General features: G+C 36.9%; 1 protein-coding gene across 5 annotated transcripts in view; it reads left to right on the forward strand.

Annotated features, from left to right (window-relative positions):
- FGF12 (fibroblast growth factor 12) overlaps nucleotides 1-16,489 on the forward strand; it is a 596,324-nt gene that overhangs the window by 365,116 nt on the left and 214,719 nt on the right. The window lies entirely within an intron of this gene.

The raw sequence follows: 16,489 nt of genomic DNA on the forward strand, positions 1-16,489 counted from the left end.
CTATCATCCACTTTATTGCCCTTTTTAAAATTAAAAATATCTGTATAATTTTCCATATTAATACATATTTAAAAGAGATAGTTAAAATTTTTAATTTATTACTGATGAAGATTTCAGTTCTTTTCAATATTTTGTTGACACAAATAGTGCTGTAAAGAATATCCTTGTATGTCGGTAAGTTTTCATATATACAAATGTATTTATAGGATAGGTATTTAGGAATAGAATAACTGAGTCAAAGGTATATGCTTTATAAATTTTGAATGATATCTAATTGTTCTTCACTGATTAAATTTGTAAAGTGTCTTTCCTGATCTTCTACTCAACATAGTGCGTTATTGAACTTCTGTCTTTTTGTTACTCAAAGCAAATTTTAATTCTTCTTGTGAATTACAGTGAGCACTTATTTATGACTCATCTGTACCTTTCTTTACTATGAAATGTCTGGAATCCCTGCCCCCACCTTCAGTAGGACATCTCTGTGTATGACCTCACCTGTTTGTTTTATGAGTTGCATTTGCTTTTTGGCTGATGATTTTGTTGTGTTTGGATTTTTCCATGCTTCATTCTATTATATTTTAAATATACTTTTATCTTTTAAGTTTCTCTTCCCTATTTAAAAAGAATTTACTCATTCTAAGATTATAGAATGCAATTATCATATCTTGTTTTAGTAATGCTTCATTTATGTATTTAATATTTATTCAATCTGGCATTTTTTAAGATCCTTTGAATCCAGACTTCTAATATTTTAAATTCTTAAATATCAATTAGCAATACAAATGCATTTTCTTCAGAGTTGATGAATGTGTTAAATTAACCACGTGTAAAGAAATGTATTTCAAAATGGTCTGCATCTAATTTTTAGAAATCCAAGCGGAAATGTAAAAATTTAGTCATCCAGTTTTATTTTCTATACAATACCAAACATATGATGTTTTGATACCACTAGTCACAAGTATGTAGACACAGCCAAAGCCAGCAGAAGCTTGCATTGCTAAAGTATGAACAGAAACATGATCCAAATAGTTGGGGAAAATTATCAAAGAAATTTTCCACTTCTTACAACTAGGACATACAGATACTTCAAGGAATTATGAACGTGTTCTCCTTTCCTAACAGAGATCTTTCTGGCCAAAAAGTTCATGTATTTTACCTACTCCAGGATACACAAAATATGTGTGGGTGAGTGAGGAATATGCCATATCCAATTATAGGGATATTATTTTCTTCTTGTGTCATCTATATTACAAGGATATATCTTGAATTTATATGTGTGAAATCACACTTATAAGTTGGATTGAAACAAGAAACACATGTTATCCTGATTTTCTTTAAGCAAGATTATTTGCATAATTTTGAGCAAACTTTGGTACGTGTAGTGTTGTTACTCTTTTGACCTATCTTTATAAGATTTTGAGAATGAGAGAGAGAGGAAACAGATACACACACACACAGAACTCCCACTCACTGGTTTACTCCCAAATACCTGCACTGACCAGCATGGGACTTGGAACTGGGAGAAAGGAACAGAATCTTTGTCTCCCATGTGAGTGGCAGGAAACCAATTACTTGACCCATCACTGCTGCCTCCTAGGAGTCTACATTAGCAAGACTGGAGTCTGGAGCCAGTCAGATATCAAACCAAGTATTCCAATGTGAGACATAGGTAATTATCAAATGTCTTGACCGTGTTGGTGAATGCCTGCCCTGTAGTACCATGTATATTTCAAGAGCAAAATTAATTTTCAGCTTTAGCTTTGAATGCAATTTCACTTGATATTTTAAAATAAAATTAAAATGTTGTATTTTGATTTTGGTATTTATTTACTCATTTATTTCAAAGAGAGAGACAGATAGGGAGAACTCCCATCTGCTTGTTTATCTCCCAGATGCCCCCTGTGACCATGGCAGGACTGGAGCTCAAGCTGGGAGTTAGGAATGCAATCCTGCTCTTTCACATTGGTGGCCAGAACCCAATTACTTGATCAATCAGTCCTCCTTCCCGGGGTCTGCATCAGCAGGAAGCTGGATAATGACCTAGAGCTGAGAATTGGATCCAGATACAATACTCTGATATGGGACATAGGCATCTAAACTGCTAAGCTTAATGCAAGCTCTTGGTTTTGAAATTTGGATGCCTGAGGCAATTGTTAGAAATTTATATTTTTAATGAAAGTGCTTTGATTTTAAAAATAGTACCACCAAGTAATATTTCTGGAAAACTTCAGCAAAAACCATTTATTTCCAGGGTTGGCATTATACAATGGGTAAAGCTGCTGCCTGTGGCACTGGCATCTCATATGGGTGACAGTTCCTGTCCTGCCTACTCCACTTTGAATCCAGCTCCCTGCTAATGGTCCCTTAAAAATAGAGGAAGATGGTTCAAGTGCTTGGGCCCCTGCACCCACGTGGGCGACTGGAAGTAACTCCTGTCTCCTGGCTTCCACCTAGCCCAGCCCTGGCTAATAGGGACATTTGGGGAGTGAATCAGTGGCTGGAAGACTGATCTCTTCCTCTCTGTCTCTTCCACTCTCTGTAACTCTTTCAAATAAATAAATAAATAAATAAATGTAAAAAAATCCATTTACTTTTTTGAATAGTTTGTCCTTTCACATAAAATCATAAGAAAATAACTCCCATATTTTTTACAACCATGTCCTTTCACCGTCTGCTTGACATTATATTTCTTTGTGAAATTTATATTTCTTATTTCTTATATTTCTAAAGTTTCTATTCCCATGTGTGCTTCTGGTTAGGGAAGCAAAACATGAGCCATTTGCAAATGTACACTCTCTTAGTTGTTCTATAGCTACCTATAATCTTATTTATAGACGAAGTATATCTTGGTTAAGAATCTTATGGGAACTATTTAACCAAGTGCATTCCTAGAATGAGCTGAGGACTAAGGCTATCTTGAGTCTATTCTTGGCACCGTCAGGTGACTGGTGCATTGCCCTTGGACAAGTCACATGTACTTTCTTAGATTTATAGGAGCTCAGATCATATAAAATGAGAGGAATAATCTCTAAGATTTTGAGAGCATTTCCTTTCCCTTTCATATGCAAATGTGTGCTCAGAAAAATTGATTGGCAGGTTCCATTTCTGTAAATACCATTTGTTTTGAAAGGTATATTGCCAGAAGGCAGGACATTTTTTTTCAGCTTGCTAATACCAATGTGATATTCACCAGATGTGTGTAAAGATCCTGAGTTATACACTTAAATGGTACAGCAGTATTTTAATTGAGGCTATCTTACTTGAGATTCTATGCTTTTTGTCTAGTTATTTAGCTTCTTCACGTCTCATTTGTTAAATGAGAATAATAATAGTATTTAGATCATAGGACTGTTATGCAAATGGATTGATTTATGAAAAGTGCTTAAAACAGTGCCTAGAGCATAATAATTCTTAATCAATGCCATTTGTTGTTGCTGCTATTCTCATCAGTAGAGTGAGAAAGCCCTTGTTTGTAAGGAGCTCAGTGGCAATGTCCCCCAACTTTACCTACCAAATAAGTAAACCAAAATCTTAAAAAAATGAGGGATAGTGCTATGGCACCACAGATGAAAGATGTCTTTTTTATTTTTTCCTCTTTCTTTCTGTAACTCTTTCACATAAATAAAATAAATCTTTTTTAGAGGGCTTTTATTTAATAAATATAAATTTCATAGGTACAGTTCTTCCCCCCATACCCATCCTCCCACCCCCACTCCCATCCTATCTCCTACTCCCTCTCCCATCCCAGTCTTCATTAAGATTCATTTTAAAATTATCTTTATATACAGAAGATCAATTCTATACTAAGTAAAGATTTCAACAGTTTGCACCCACATAGACACACAAAGTATAAAGTACTGTTTGAAAACAAGTTTTACCATGAATGCTCATCTCATTAAGGACAGAGGTCTTACATGGGGAGCAAGTACACAGTGACTCCTGATGTTGATTTAACAATTGACACTCTTTATTTATGACATCAGTGATCACCCAAGGCTCTTGTCATGAGCTGCCAAGGATTTGGAAGCTTTTGAATGAACAAACTCTGTCATCATTTAGATTGGGACATAATCAAAGTGGAGGTTCTCTCCTCCTTTAAGAGAAAGGTACCTCTGTCTATGATGGTCCCTTCTTTCCACTGGGATCTCAATCACAGAGATTTTTCATGGAGGCCATTATTTTGCCACAGTGTCTTGGCTTTCCATGCCTGAAATGCTCTCATGGGCTTTTTAGCCAGATCCCAATGTCTTAAGGGTTGATTCTGAGGCCAGAGTGCCGTTTAGGGCATTTGTCCTTCTATGAGACTGCCCTGTAGCCTGTTTTAGCCAGAGCTATTAGGCAAGAAAAAAATCAAAGGGATACAAATTGGGAAGGAAGAAGTCAAACTATCCCTACTTGTAGACAATATGATTTGTTATATAAGGGATTCAAAGAACTTCACTAAGAGACTATTGGAATTCATGAAAGAGTTTGCTAAAGTAGTAAGGTATAAAATCAGTGCACAAAAATCAACAGCCTTTATATACACAGACAATGCCATGTCTGAGAAAGAACTTCTAAGATCAATCTCATTCATAATAGCTACAAAAAAAATCAAAGCCCTTGGAATAAACATAACCAAGGATGTCAAAGATATCTACCATGAGAATTACAAAACATTACAGAAAGAAATAGAAAAAGATCTTTCATGTTCATGGATTGGAAAAATCAATATCATCAAAATGTCCATTCTTCCAAAAGCAATTTCCAGATTCAATACAATACCAATCAAAATACCAAAGGCAGTCTTCGCAGGTCTAGACAAAATGATGCTGAAATTCATATGAAGGCACAGGAGACATCGAATAGCTAAAGCCATCTTATACAACAAAAACAGAGCCAGAGGCATCACAATATCAGACTTCAAGACATACTACAGGGCAGTTATAAACAACACAGCCTGGTACTGGTACAAAAACAGTTGGACAGACCAATAGAACTGAATAGAAACACCAGAAATCAATCCAAACATCTACAACCAACTTACATTTGATCAAGGATCTAAAACTAATTCCTGGAGCAAGGACAGTCTATTCAACAAATGGCACTGGGGAAACTGGATTTCCACATGCAGAAGTGTGAAGCAAGATCCCTACCTTACACCTTACACAAAATTCCACTCAACGTGGATTAAAGATTGAAATCTACGACCTGACACCATCAAATTATTAGAGAACATAAGAGAAACCCTGCAAGATATTGGCAGGCAAAGAGTTCTTGGAAAAGACCCCAGAGGCACAGGCAGCCAAAGCCTAAATTAACAACTGGGATTATATCAAATTGAGAAGTTTCTGTTTTGCAAAAGCCAAAGTCAGGAAAGTGAAGAGGCAACCGACAGAATGGGGGAAAATATTTGCAAATTATGCAACAGATAAAGGATTAATATCCAGAATCTACAAAGAGATCATGAAACTCCACCACAACAAAACAAGTAACCCTCTTAAGAGATGGGCCAAGGAACTCAATAGGCATTTTTCAAAAGAGGAAATCAAAATGGCCAACAGACACATGAAAAAATGTTCAGGATCATTAGCCATCAGGGAAATGCAAATCAAAACCACAATGAGGTTTCACCTCACCCCAGTTAGAATGACTTTCATACAGAAATCAACTAACAACAGATGCTGGCAAGGATGTGGGGAAAAAGACACATTAATCCACTGTTGGTGGGAATGCAATCTGGTAAAGCCACTATGGAAGACAATTTGGAGATACCTCAGAAATCTGAATATAGCCCTACCATATGACCCAACCTTCCTACTCCTCACGATTTATCTAAAGGAAATTAAATTGGCAAATAAAAGAGCTGTCTGCACATTAATGTTTATTGCAGCTCAATTCACAATAGCTAAGACATGGAATCTACCTAAATGCCCATCAATGGAAGACTAGATAAAGTAATTATAGGATGTGTACTCTATGGAATACTACACAAAGGTAAAAAAATAATGAAATCTGGTCATTTGCAACAAAATGAACGAATCTGGAAAACATCATGCTGAGTGAAATAAGCCAGTTCCAAAGGAGCAAATATCATATGTTTTCCCTGATCCATGACAATAACTGAGCACCTAAAAGGAAACCTGGAGAAGTGAAACTGACACTATAAGAAGCAATGACTTGATCAGCCCTTGTCCTGACTGTTGAGGAACAGCTTACTATTTTATTTCTTTTGGTATTTTATTTTTCTACTTAATACCATTGTTTAAACTCTTTACTTAACACAGAATTATTCTTAGGTGTTTAAATCCCATTGAAAATCAATCTCTATTCAAAATGAGTGGAAATAAGAGAGGGAGGAGATGTACAGTTCGGCACATGTTCCTTTGGACTTACCCCTAAGGATAAAGCTAAAAACTTGCCATGGGACTCCAAATCCCATTAAGCCAGCAGGTACCAATGCCTTCTTACTAGTTAAAGTGATCAGTTTAAGTTCATAACTGATCATAAAGATAGGATTAAGTGTCAAAGGGATCACATAAATAAAACCAAGTGTCTGCTAATAATAATAGATAGAATTAAAAAGAAGAGAACAAAATAAATCTTTAAAAAATGAGAAGAGTAATTCTTAACCACAACAACTATTGTTATATGAAAGTCTTTGAAGATGTCTCTGTTAGAGGATATTGAAGTTAATGGATCACTAAATCTGTTGTTAAGGAGTGGGGAACATCTGGCCTGCAGACTGAATAAGGCCAAAGAAATAATTTGTCCTGGCCCTGCCAAGGCAACAGCAGGTGGGACTCAAAATTCAATAATCTATAGCAAGCTAATGTTTAAGTTGCTAATTTTGTAGGGCCTATGAATGATGTCATAAATATCCAAAAAACCCTTGCAGGGAAAAGTTTCCCCAACCCTGCATGTAGTCCCTGGAGCAGCAGCAGCATCTGGGAACTTGTTAGAAACATACTTTCCAATTTCACCCCAGATATGCTGAATCAGAAACTCTGGGTATGGGGTCCAGCAATCTGTGTTTTGATATAATTTTGATCCACTGTAGTATATAAAGCTGGCAACTCTCCTCTGTTCCTACTACTTGGAAAGCTCACATTTGCTAATGAAGGCAGTTTCTGTTCTGGGACTGTCATATGTAGTTCTGTGGCAACCTGACTCCTAATGTAACAGGGAAAGCGTAGTTCTGCATGTCCTGGAGTTCAAACTCTGGTATTTTCAATATGTGTGTTGCTGGTATTTTCAATGTGTGTGTTTCAATGTGTGCGTTTCTGGTATTTTCAATTGTGATTTATTACCTGGAGAGACTTAGAGCTCATTTCCAAGTGGATACGTGATCAAAGGTTTTGACAGTTAAAAAATTCATGTATAATGACTTAGGTAAGATGCACCACACAATTTTATGTCCTGGAGCTTTTATACATGCCAAGTCCCTTTGCTTGGAACATCTTAACCAATCTTATCTGCCTGATAAGCCAGTCTCACCCTGCAGAAGCTTCCTGAACACTATCTCCCTTGTCTATATGAGGTTTTCTGCAGCTATTTCTTCTGTCTGCTGCTGCTGTTCCTGCCCCTAAAACTTCATATTAGTCACTCACATACTCTAATGCATTTAAGCCTCATGCATGTGTTTATAGCTGCACAAATTGTGCTACAGTGCAATTCCCTATCTGCATTTCTGCTTCCCCTATTAAAGTATGGCTCCCTTATTTGTACTTTGCCTAACACAGCAATGGACTTTTTCTAAGATGCCACTCTGGAGGGCTACAGGTGTGTTTTGTTTCGGTGGCACACTTTGGTGTGGGGAATGTATTCAAGCAATGACTGTGTCTGTTTTCCCTATTATTTCCCTACTGTCTGATTAGGACATGAAGACTTTTAAGTTTGGGATATTGGTGGCTGTCAGTCAACACTTGTGAAATCAAAATAACTGAGCACAACATTAAAAGAATTGTATAAGACCCTTAAATATCATCTGTTGTAAGACAAAATTACTTACGGCTGTGAGTCAGATAACCTGTTTCCTAGTCCAAGTTAGTTCTCTAATTAGGTATGTGAAATTAAGTCATGTAGCCTTTTTGTTCCTTGGTTTCCTACTCTGTAAAATGATGTGTTTGGAAAAGATGATCTCCAATGGCCTTTGCAGATCTGAAGCTTTCCAAACCTGTAAGTTAACGTCAATTCTGTAAAAGTTTCCCTTTAAGCAGATTATTAAAAAGGAGCAAAGTTATTGCATGATCAAATTGTATACTAATTATTATATTGAATTTGAAATGGTAGGACATTAACTTTTACTTTCAATAATATATACAAATTTGAACCAATTTTCAATACTCCTTTTGCCATACCTAGTCCAAGCTACTTCCCTCTTAGACAGTTGCTTGTCTGCATTTTTCATTGTTGTATCTTCAGAGCCTAGAATAGCACCTGGCACATATTAGGTATTCAATAGTTGTTGGATAAGTTAATAAAAATGGATTCACAGAACAATTCCATCGACAATGAGTTTCACTTTGTGGGACAACACCGAGCTTGAAGCAAAATAGTTCATACTTGGCACTTTGTTTTGAGAATGACAATTTAAGATAATTCAAAGGATGGATAAAGAATTTATTATCTGTTATGAAAATAGGAAGAAAATTAAGTGAGCCCAGTTTAGAAACATGAATTCTATGCAGTAATGACAGATGAATAAACTCTTGCACAGTGTTATATATCTTCAGGTTTTGATGTGAATATATATTCATGGTGATAATGACAGGAGACATCATTTTCTGAAATTGTGTAAATGGTACAATTGTGTATTAGAAGGAAGCCCCTGCCTTTCTTGTTCATTTAGGACCTACAGTCTATGAGCTTATGCAACTGGAAAAAAATATATACTCTAGTGTTTTAAGTGTAAGAAAATAAAAGGTATATGGAAGGGTAATGGAAATGTATTAAGGTAGTAGAAAATGCTTGAGTTTTGATGAGTTTGAGGTTATTTGAAAAACTGGAATTTATTACTTGATTTTGAGGCTTTGCACTATAGGTCAATTCCATCAAGGTAAAGTATGTAGAATTTGATTCTACTATACCTATGTACTATGTCGCTTCCTCTACATAAGTTATTGGTTGTGATGTTGTATGGATTTTTCTACATTCTTAATGACAGAGAAGTTTGTTATATGAGGCTGGTTCGATTAGACATTCAGACTTATAGCCATCAACTAAATAGGGGATAAAAATCATAAATGCTTTATATATGTGAATTGTTCTTTCTCAGGGCATACTGTCATGAAGTATAAAATGAAAACTATGATTTTTCAGCAAGGGATTTGGGAAATGAGTCATCTTTGTGCCAAGTATTGTTTCTTACATATGAGTCTAAGACATATCAGATGTTAATAGTCAGTGTTTTCTCAGTACTTTCTAAGTGTTTATTACAGGTGTTAGAATTTTATAAGTTTTGCTCTTTTAAATCCTATAAGAGCCCTATAAAATAGGTATGTAATAATTCATATTTTCAGAAAGATAAATTGAAGAATGGCATATTAAAATAATTAGCTCATGGTCAAACAAATATAAAATGATAGATCCATTTATTGAATAGACTATTCTTATTCCAGGGATTGGTTTTGGATCCTTGATCAAATATAAGTTGGCTGTAGATGTTTGGATTGATTTCTGTTGTTTCTATTCTGTTCCATTGGTCTATGCATCTGCTTCTGTACCAGTACCATGCTAAGGACTGTCTATTCAATAAATGGTGATGGAAAAATTGGATTTCCACATGCAGAATCATGAAGCAAGACCCCTACCTTTCACCTTACTCAAAAATTCACTCAACATGGATTAAAGACTTAAATCTATGACCTGACACCATCAAATTATTAGAGAGCATTGGAAAAACCCTGCAAGATATAGGTACTGGCAAAGACTTCTTGGAAAATACCCCAGAAGCACAGGCTGTCAAAGCCAAAATTAACATTTGGGATTGCATCAAATTGAGAAGTTTCTGTACTTCAAAAGAAACAGTCAGGAGAGTGAAGAGACAACCGACAGAATGGGAAAAAATATTTGCAAACTATGCAACAGATAAAAGGTTGCTAACCAGAATCTACAAAGAAATCAAGAAACTCCACAACATCAAAACAAACAACCCACTGAAGATATGGGCTAAGGACCTCAATAGATAGTTTTCAAAAGAGGAAATCCAAAGGGCCAACAGACACATGAAAAAGTGTTCAAGATCACTAGCAATCAGGGAAATGCAAATCAAAACCACAATGAGGTTTCACCTCACCCAGGTTAGAATGGCTCACATTCAGAAATCTACCAACGATAGATGCTGGGGAGGATGTGGGGAAAAAGGGACACTAACCCACTGTTGGTGGGAATGCAAACTGGTTAAGCCACTATGGAAGACAGTCTGGAGATTCCTCAGAAACCAGAATATAACCCTACCATTCAACCGAGCCATCCCAGTCCTTGGAATTTACCCAAAGGAAATGAAATTGGCAAACAAAACAGCTGTCTGCACATTAATGTTTATTGCAGCTCAATTCACAATAGCTAAGACCTGGAACCAACCCAAATGCCCATCAACAGTAGACTGGATAAAGAAATTATGGGACATGTACTCTATAGAATACTATACAGCAGTCAAAAGCAATGAAATCCGTTAATTTGCAACAAGATGGAGGAATTTGGAAAACATCATGCTGAGTGAATTAAGCCAGTCCCAAAGGGACAAATATCATATGTTCTCCTTGATAGGCGACAACTAACTGAGCACCAAAGGTGAAACCTGTTGAAGTGAAATGGACACTATGAGCAACAGTGACTTGATCAACTCTTGTCCTGACTGTTGATGTACAATGTAATACTTTATCTACTTTAGTATTTTTTCTGTTCTAGTACTATTGGTTGAACTCTGTAAGTAACACACAATTATTCTTAGGTGTTTAAATTTTAACTGAAAATTGATCCTTGTTAGGAATTTGGAAACATTATGCTAAGTGAAATAAGCCAGTTCCAAAGGGACAAATATCATATGTTCTCCCTGATTGGAGACAACTAACCGAGCACCAAAAAGGAAACCTGTTAAAGTGAAATGAACACTATGAGAAACAGTGACTTGATCAGCCCTTGCCCTGACTGTTGATGAACAACTTAATACATTATCCCTCTTAGTATTTTTTGTTTGTTTGTTCTACTTAATACTTTTGGTTGAATTCTGTAATTAACACACAGTTATTCTTAAGTGTTGAAACTTAACTGAAAAGTGATCACTGTTAAATATAAGAGTGGGAATAAGAGAGGGAAGAGATGTGCAATTTGGGACATGCTCAAGCTGACTTGCCCCAAACGGTAGATTAAGAAACATACCAGGGGATTCCAATTCAATCCCATCAAGGTGGCATGTACCAATGCCATCTCACTAGTCCGAGTGATCAATTTCTGTTCACAATTGATCACAATGATGGGACTAAGAGCCAAAGGGAGCACATAAACAAGACTAGTGTCTGCAAATACTAACTGATAGAATCAAAAAGGGAAAGAATGATCCAACATGGGAAGTGAGATACACAGCAGACTCATAGAATGGCGGCACTCTGGCCTCAGAATCAGTCCTTAAGGCATTCGGATCTGGCTGAAAAGCCCATGAGAGTATTTCAGGCATGGAAAGCCAAGACACTCTGGCAAAAAAAAAAAAAAAAAAAAAAAAAAAAAAAAAAAAAAAAAAAAAAAAGACATAAATGAAAGATCTCCACGAGTGAGATCCCAGTGGAAAGAACAGGTCATCAAAGAAGGAGGTACCTTTCTCTGAAGGGAGGAGAGAACTTCCACTTTGACTACGACCTTGTCTAAATATGATCAGAGTCGGTGAACTCAAAAGGTTTCCATAGCCTTGGCGACTCATGACAAGAGCCTAGGGTGATTACTGTTGCCATAAACAAGAGTGTCAATTTGTTAAGTCAACAACAGGAGTCACTGTGTACTTACTTCTCATGTGGGATCTGTCCTTAGTGTGTTGTTCAGTGTGAAGTAATGGTATAACTAGTACTCAAACAGTATTTTTCACTTTGTGTTTCTATGTGGGTGCAAACTGTTGAAATCTTTACTTAATATATGCTAAACTGATCATCTATATATAAAGAGAATTGAAAATGAATCTTGATGTGAATGGAATGGGAGAGGGAGCAGGAGATGGGAGGGTTGCGGGTGGGAGGGAAGTTATGGGGGGGAGCCATTGTAATGCATAAACTGTACTTTGGTAATTTATATTCATTAAATAAATTAAAAAAAAAAAGAAAGAAATGATAGATCCAGTTTGAATTCAGTAAGTTTAGCTCCAGAATGAGTAACTTTACTCAGGTTATAACAGTTCCCCAATTTTTCTTTCCTGATTAATATTTCAGTGCATTATAAACATCCCAGTTCAGTTATACTTTTGCATTCTTCTGACAGTCTTTTAAGATATATTAAGTAGAGGCCAGTGCCGCAGCTCACTAGGCTAATCCTCTGCCTGCGTTGCCGGCACCCTGGGTGCTAGTCCCAGTTGGGGCGCTGGTTCTGTCCCAGTTGCTCCTTTTCCAGTCCAGCTCTCTGCTGTGGCCCAGGAGTGCAGTGGAGGATGGCCCGGGTCCTTGGGCCCTGAACCCCCATGGGAGACCAGGAGGAAGCACCTGGCTACTGGCTTTGGATCAGCCGCAATGCACCGGCCTTAGCGGCCACTTGGGGGGTGAGCCAACAGAAGGAAGACCTTTCTCTCTGTCTCTCTCTCTCTCTCACTGTCTAACTCTGCCTGTCCAAAAAATAAAAAAAGATATATTAAGAAGAGAAAAACTTACACAGTGCTATGGTGTTTTACTTTAGAAAGGCTTAACATGAGAGGGTTTTCCTTCAATATGGTTGATGTTTTTAAACTGTGAACTAAACTTTTTTTGGGAAATAGTAGACCATTACATAATAATTTTAAAGATCTGGAATATTCTGGTTGCTCACTTTGTCTTTCACTTGGCAGTATGAGATGTGTAGGGTATGTGTGTATGTGTGTTTATGTGTGTGTGTGTGTTCATGCATTATTCAGCAGGCTAGATAGAATGTTATTGAATAGACATCCAGCCAAAATCTAGTGAGGTTGCACTTGGAACATCTGCTTTCTCTGAAATTAAAAGAGAATGCAGAACACATCATGTAACACATGTCAGTGCAGCATTATTAAGCCCATTCCATGATATTAAAACTGAATTTAAAAAAATCCTAAAGAGAGCTTCTCCTTCTCCCTCTTACTTAGGTAGTATCAGAAGACATCATTTTTTATTAGCACAGTTGGTGGTGTTAATGGGTATTTCTCTACTAACCAACTGCATAAACTTAGGCAATTAATTGCTGTTTTGAAAGCGTAGATTCTCATCTGCCAGCTGGGAATTATAGGTGAGAGTTTGAAGTTGATGACATCAAATTTACCCTCATCATGGAAGGAGGTCCTCTGAGAAGTCAGGAGATATTTGTACTGGCTGAGGTGTGATCCAGAGTATTTTTGGGGAAAATGGAGAATTTTCATAGAACATGGGTGAATAGTGTGGTAGTCTTTTTCGAACCATGTCTGCAGTATCAGTACTCTTTTTGGACCCTAGACCTAGTCTTTTCATCTTTGGAAAAAATGATCAAAGTCTAACTTACACATTATTGCACAGCCTGCACTTGAGGCTTTCCCCTGCAGGGACTGGAGTGTACACAGCTGCAAATGGTCTCTTTTCTATCCTTGGCATGGCTGATGAACCAGGAAAGTCCTACCAAAATGCAAAAGATGACAGCCCATCTCCTGTCATATATCCAAGTTCTCTAGAACAATGACCCACCCTAATTTTGCACAGTAAAACCACCTGAGTCACTTAATATCTACACTCAGGTCTTACCCCAGAACAAAAAAATCACAATCTCTGAGGACTGGATCTAGGCATCAGTATTCTTTTAACATAACCTAGATGACCCTCAAGTGCAGTCTACTATAAAACAGTGATATTTTCCCTACAATATTGCCCTTTCTATTTTAACATACCTTATAAACAGAATTTTTTGTTAGACTACGGATTGTTGGGCCTCAAACTCCAGAATTTCAGATCCAGTAGTTATGAAGGTGGCAGGAAAATCTGTTCAGAAGTCCAGACTCAGAACTGTTCTCCTAGAATGGCACTTTTCAAAGCTCAAGTCCATAATAATCACCCAAGGATCTTGTTTAAATGCAGATTTTGAATCAGTAATTCTTGGATGGAGCCTGAGATACTGCCTTTCCAAAAAGCTCCAGGTAATGTTGATGCTACCCACATTTAGAGCAGTAAGCGTTGGGAAGTTTTGGGAAATAACTGTACTACTGGGAGCTTGTTAAACTTACTACAAGCTATTGAATATGAAATTGCTTTTCAATGATGCTGCACACTGGAATCATCTGAGGAGTTAAATACAGTACTGATCTTCAATCCCCCCATTTTTTTTTTATTTAATTGGTTGGTTTGTGGCTTGAGTATCAGAAATTTTTAAAAACTCCACATAAGATTATAATGTGCAGCAAAGTTGGGAACCAGTGAACTAACTTTTCTCTGGAGTTTTATAGCAATTATTTGTAAAGTTTTTATTCCAAATTTGCATTTTTAAAACTTTGAGACAAAGTTATACAATAAGATATTTATTTTAAATTACAATGCAAATCATTACTGTTCTTTGAAGGAATGTTTCCTGAAAGGTGCCCTCAAGATGGAGATGCAATCAGTGATACAAGTGTCCCCTCCTGCATCCATGGCAGACATCATTAATTCTCACAAGTTTAATTGTTGCTTAGCTTTCAATCTCTTCTTAAAGCACTATTTTAGGGATTTAAAACAAAATGATTGGGTTTTCACCTATGCCTGTCTCATGCATTTTGGTTATAAAAATGATTCTTACATAATTCCTATCTTCTGATTGTTCCCAGAGAAGTAGAGGAGATTGGAATTTTATGGAAAACCAAGCTTAATGCAAATTGTCATTGGTAGTACTAAGTGCTCAGAAGAATCATCAGATTTCATAGATCAGAGAGATCCTCAAAGCTATGGTGCTTAATAAAGGTTAGTTTTATATTGAATCTTGGAGAACAGGAACAAAATGCATAAGCTGAGATTAGAAGAATTGCATTTCAGATAAGAAGGCACAAGGACATTATGGAGAGAGAGCTCCTGCCATGTTGGGGAAAAATGAGTCAGCTTATTTGGATGAAGCAAAGAGATTGTGTGGAGGTAACATAGGGGCATAGTTCGGAGTGTTTTGACTGCATTTAGTGGAGTTTAAACTTTATGTTATACTATGTGGGGAGCCTATGGAAGTTACTGAGCAATTGCAATTTACTGATGGGTGAAATGCAGGGGTTTGGAAACATTTTCTAACTCAATATGATGATAAAGTCAAGTTGAGGGAGAGAAGTTATGGTAGAGAATGGTAAGAACAAATCATCATCTTGGTTTTTAAATCCTTTAATCATTTTATAAAATGATTCTCAAAAAATCATACCACGGGGCAGGCGCGGTGACACAGTAGGTTAATCCTTTGCCTGTGGTGCCGGCATCCCATATAGGCGCTGGTTCCAGTCCTGGCTGCTCCTCTTCCCGTCCAGCTCTTTGCTATGGCCTGGGATGGCAGTGGAGGATGGCCCAGGTCCCTGGGACCCTGCACCCACATGGGGGACCAGGAGGAAGCTCCTAGCTCCTGGCTTCGGATCGGCGCAGCTCTAGCCATTGCGGCCATTTGGGGAGTAAACCAATAGAAGGAAGACCTTTTTCTCTGTTTCTCTCTCTATGCCTCTATACCTGTCAAATAAATAAATAAAATCTTTAAAATAAAAATCATACCTTATTATATTGATTTCTGTAATTCACTTAATATTTTGGGATGTGACAGGTATATATTCTTGTTTGGGATATTGATGATAATGAAGTGGAAAATTCTGGTTGAGTATATGTGAACCAATTCAAGTAAGTTTGCTTGTATTGCCTGTGTATGTATAACTTTAGCTAAGAAAAACTTAAGAATTTTTTGTACCTTCTGAGTGGGATGCTTCTATTTAACTGAAAAATTCCATTTAAAGCTATCAGAATCTTTATCATAATTGAACTCTTTTCACTTTCTCCACAATTACTTAGATTGGTTTATTATTACAGTTTTCCTTTTGTTTCTTAAGAGTGGTTATATTTTATAGACTTAAAATCGCCAGAAACCTAGGGTTCACATCTTAGCTCTTCTACCAGCAGACTTTATGACACCAGGAAAGCCATCCCTTTGAACTTTGGTTCCCTGATCTTTAAAGATGCATGCATGGTACACAGGTGGTGTTTTTGGTGTGTGTGCTTTAGACTTTAACTGCTATGGTGACCAGATACCATGTCTCTTTTATACCACCCCATTACTGATGCCTGGCAAAAGGTCAGGTGTATATGTGATGAATTAATGAATAGATTTCATAGGCCACAGTATTAATTTT

The sequence above is a fragment of the Oryctolagus cuniculus genome, chromosome 4 (genome assembly GCF_051225735.1).
Source record: "Oryctolagus cuniculus isolate XC-2025 breed Fujian yellow rabbit chromosome 4, ASM5122573v1, whole genome shotgun sequence".
NCBI classification, from domain to species: domain Eukaryota; kingdom Metazoa; phylum Chordata; class Mammalia; order Lagomorpha; family Leporidae; genus Oryctolagus; species Oryctolagus cuniculus.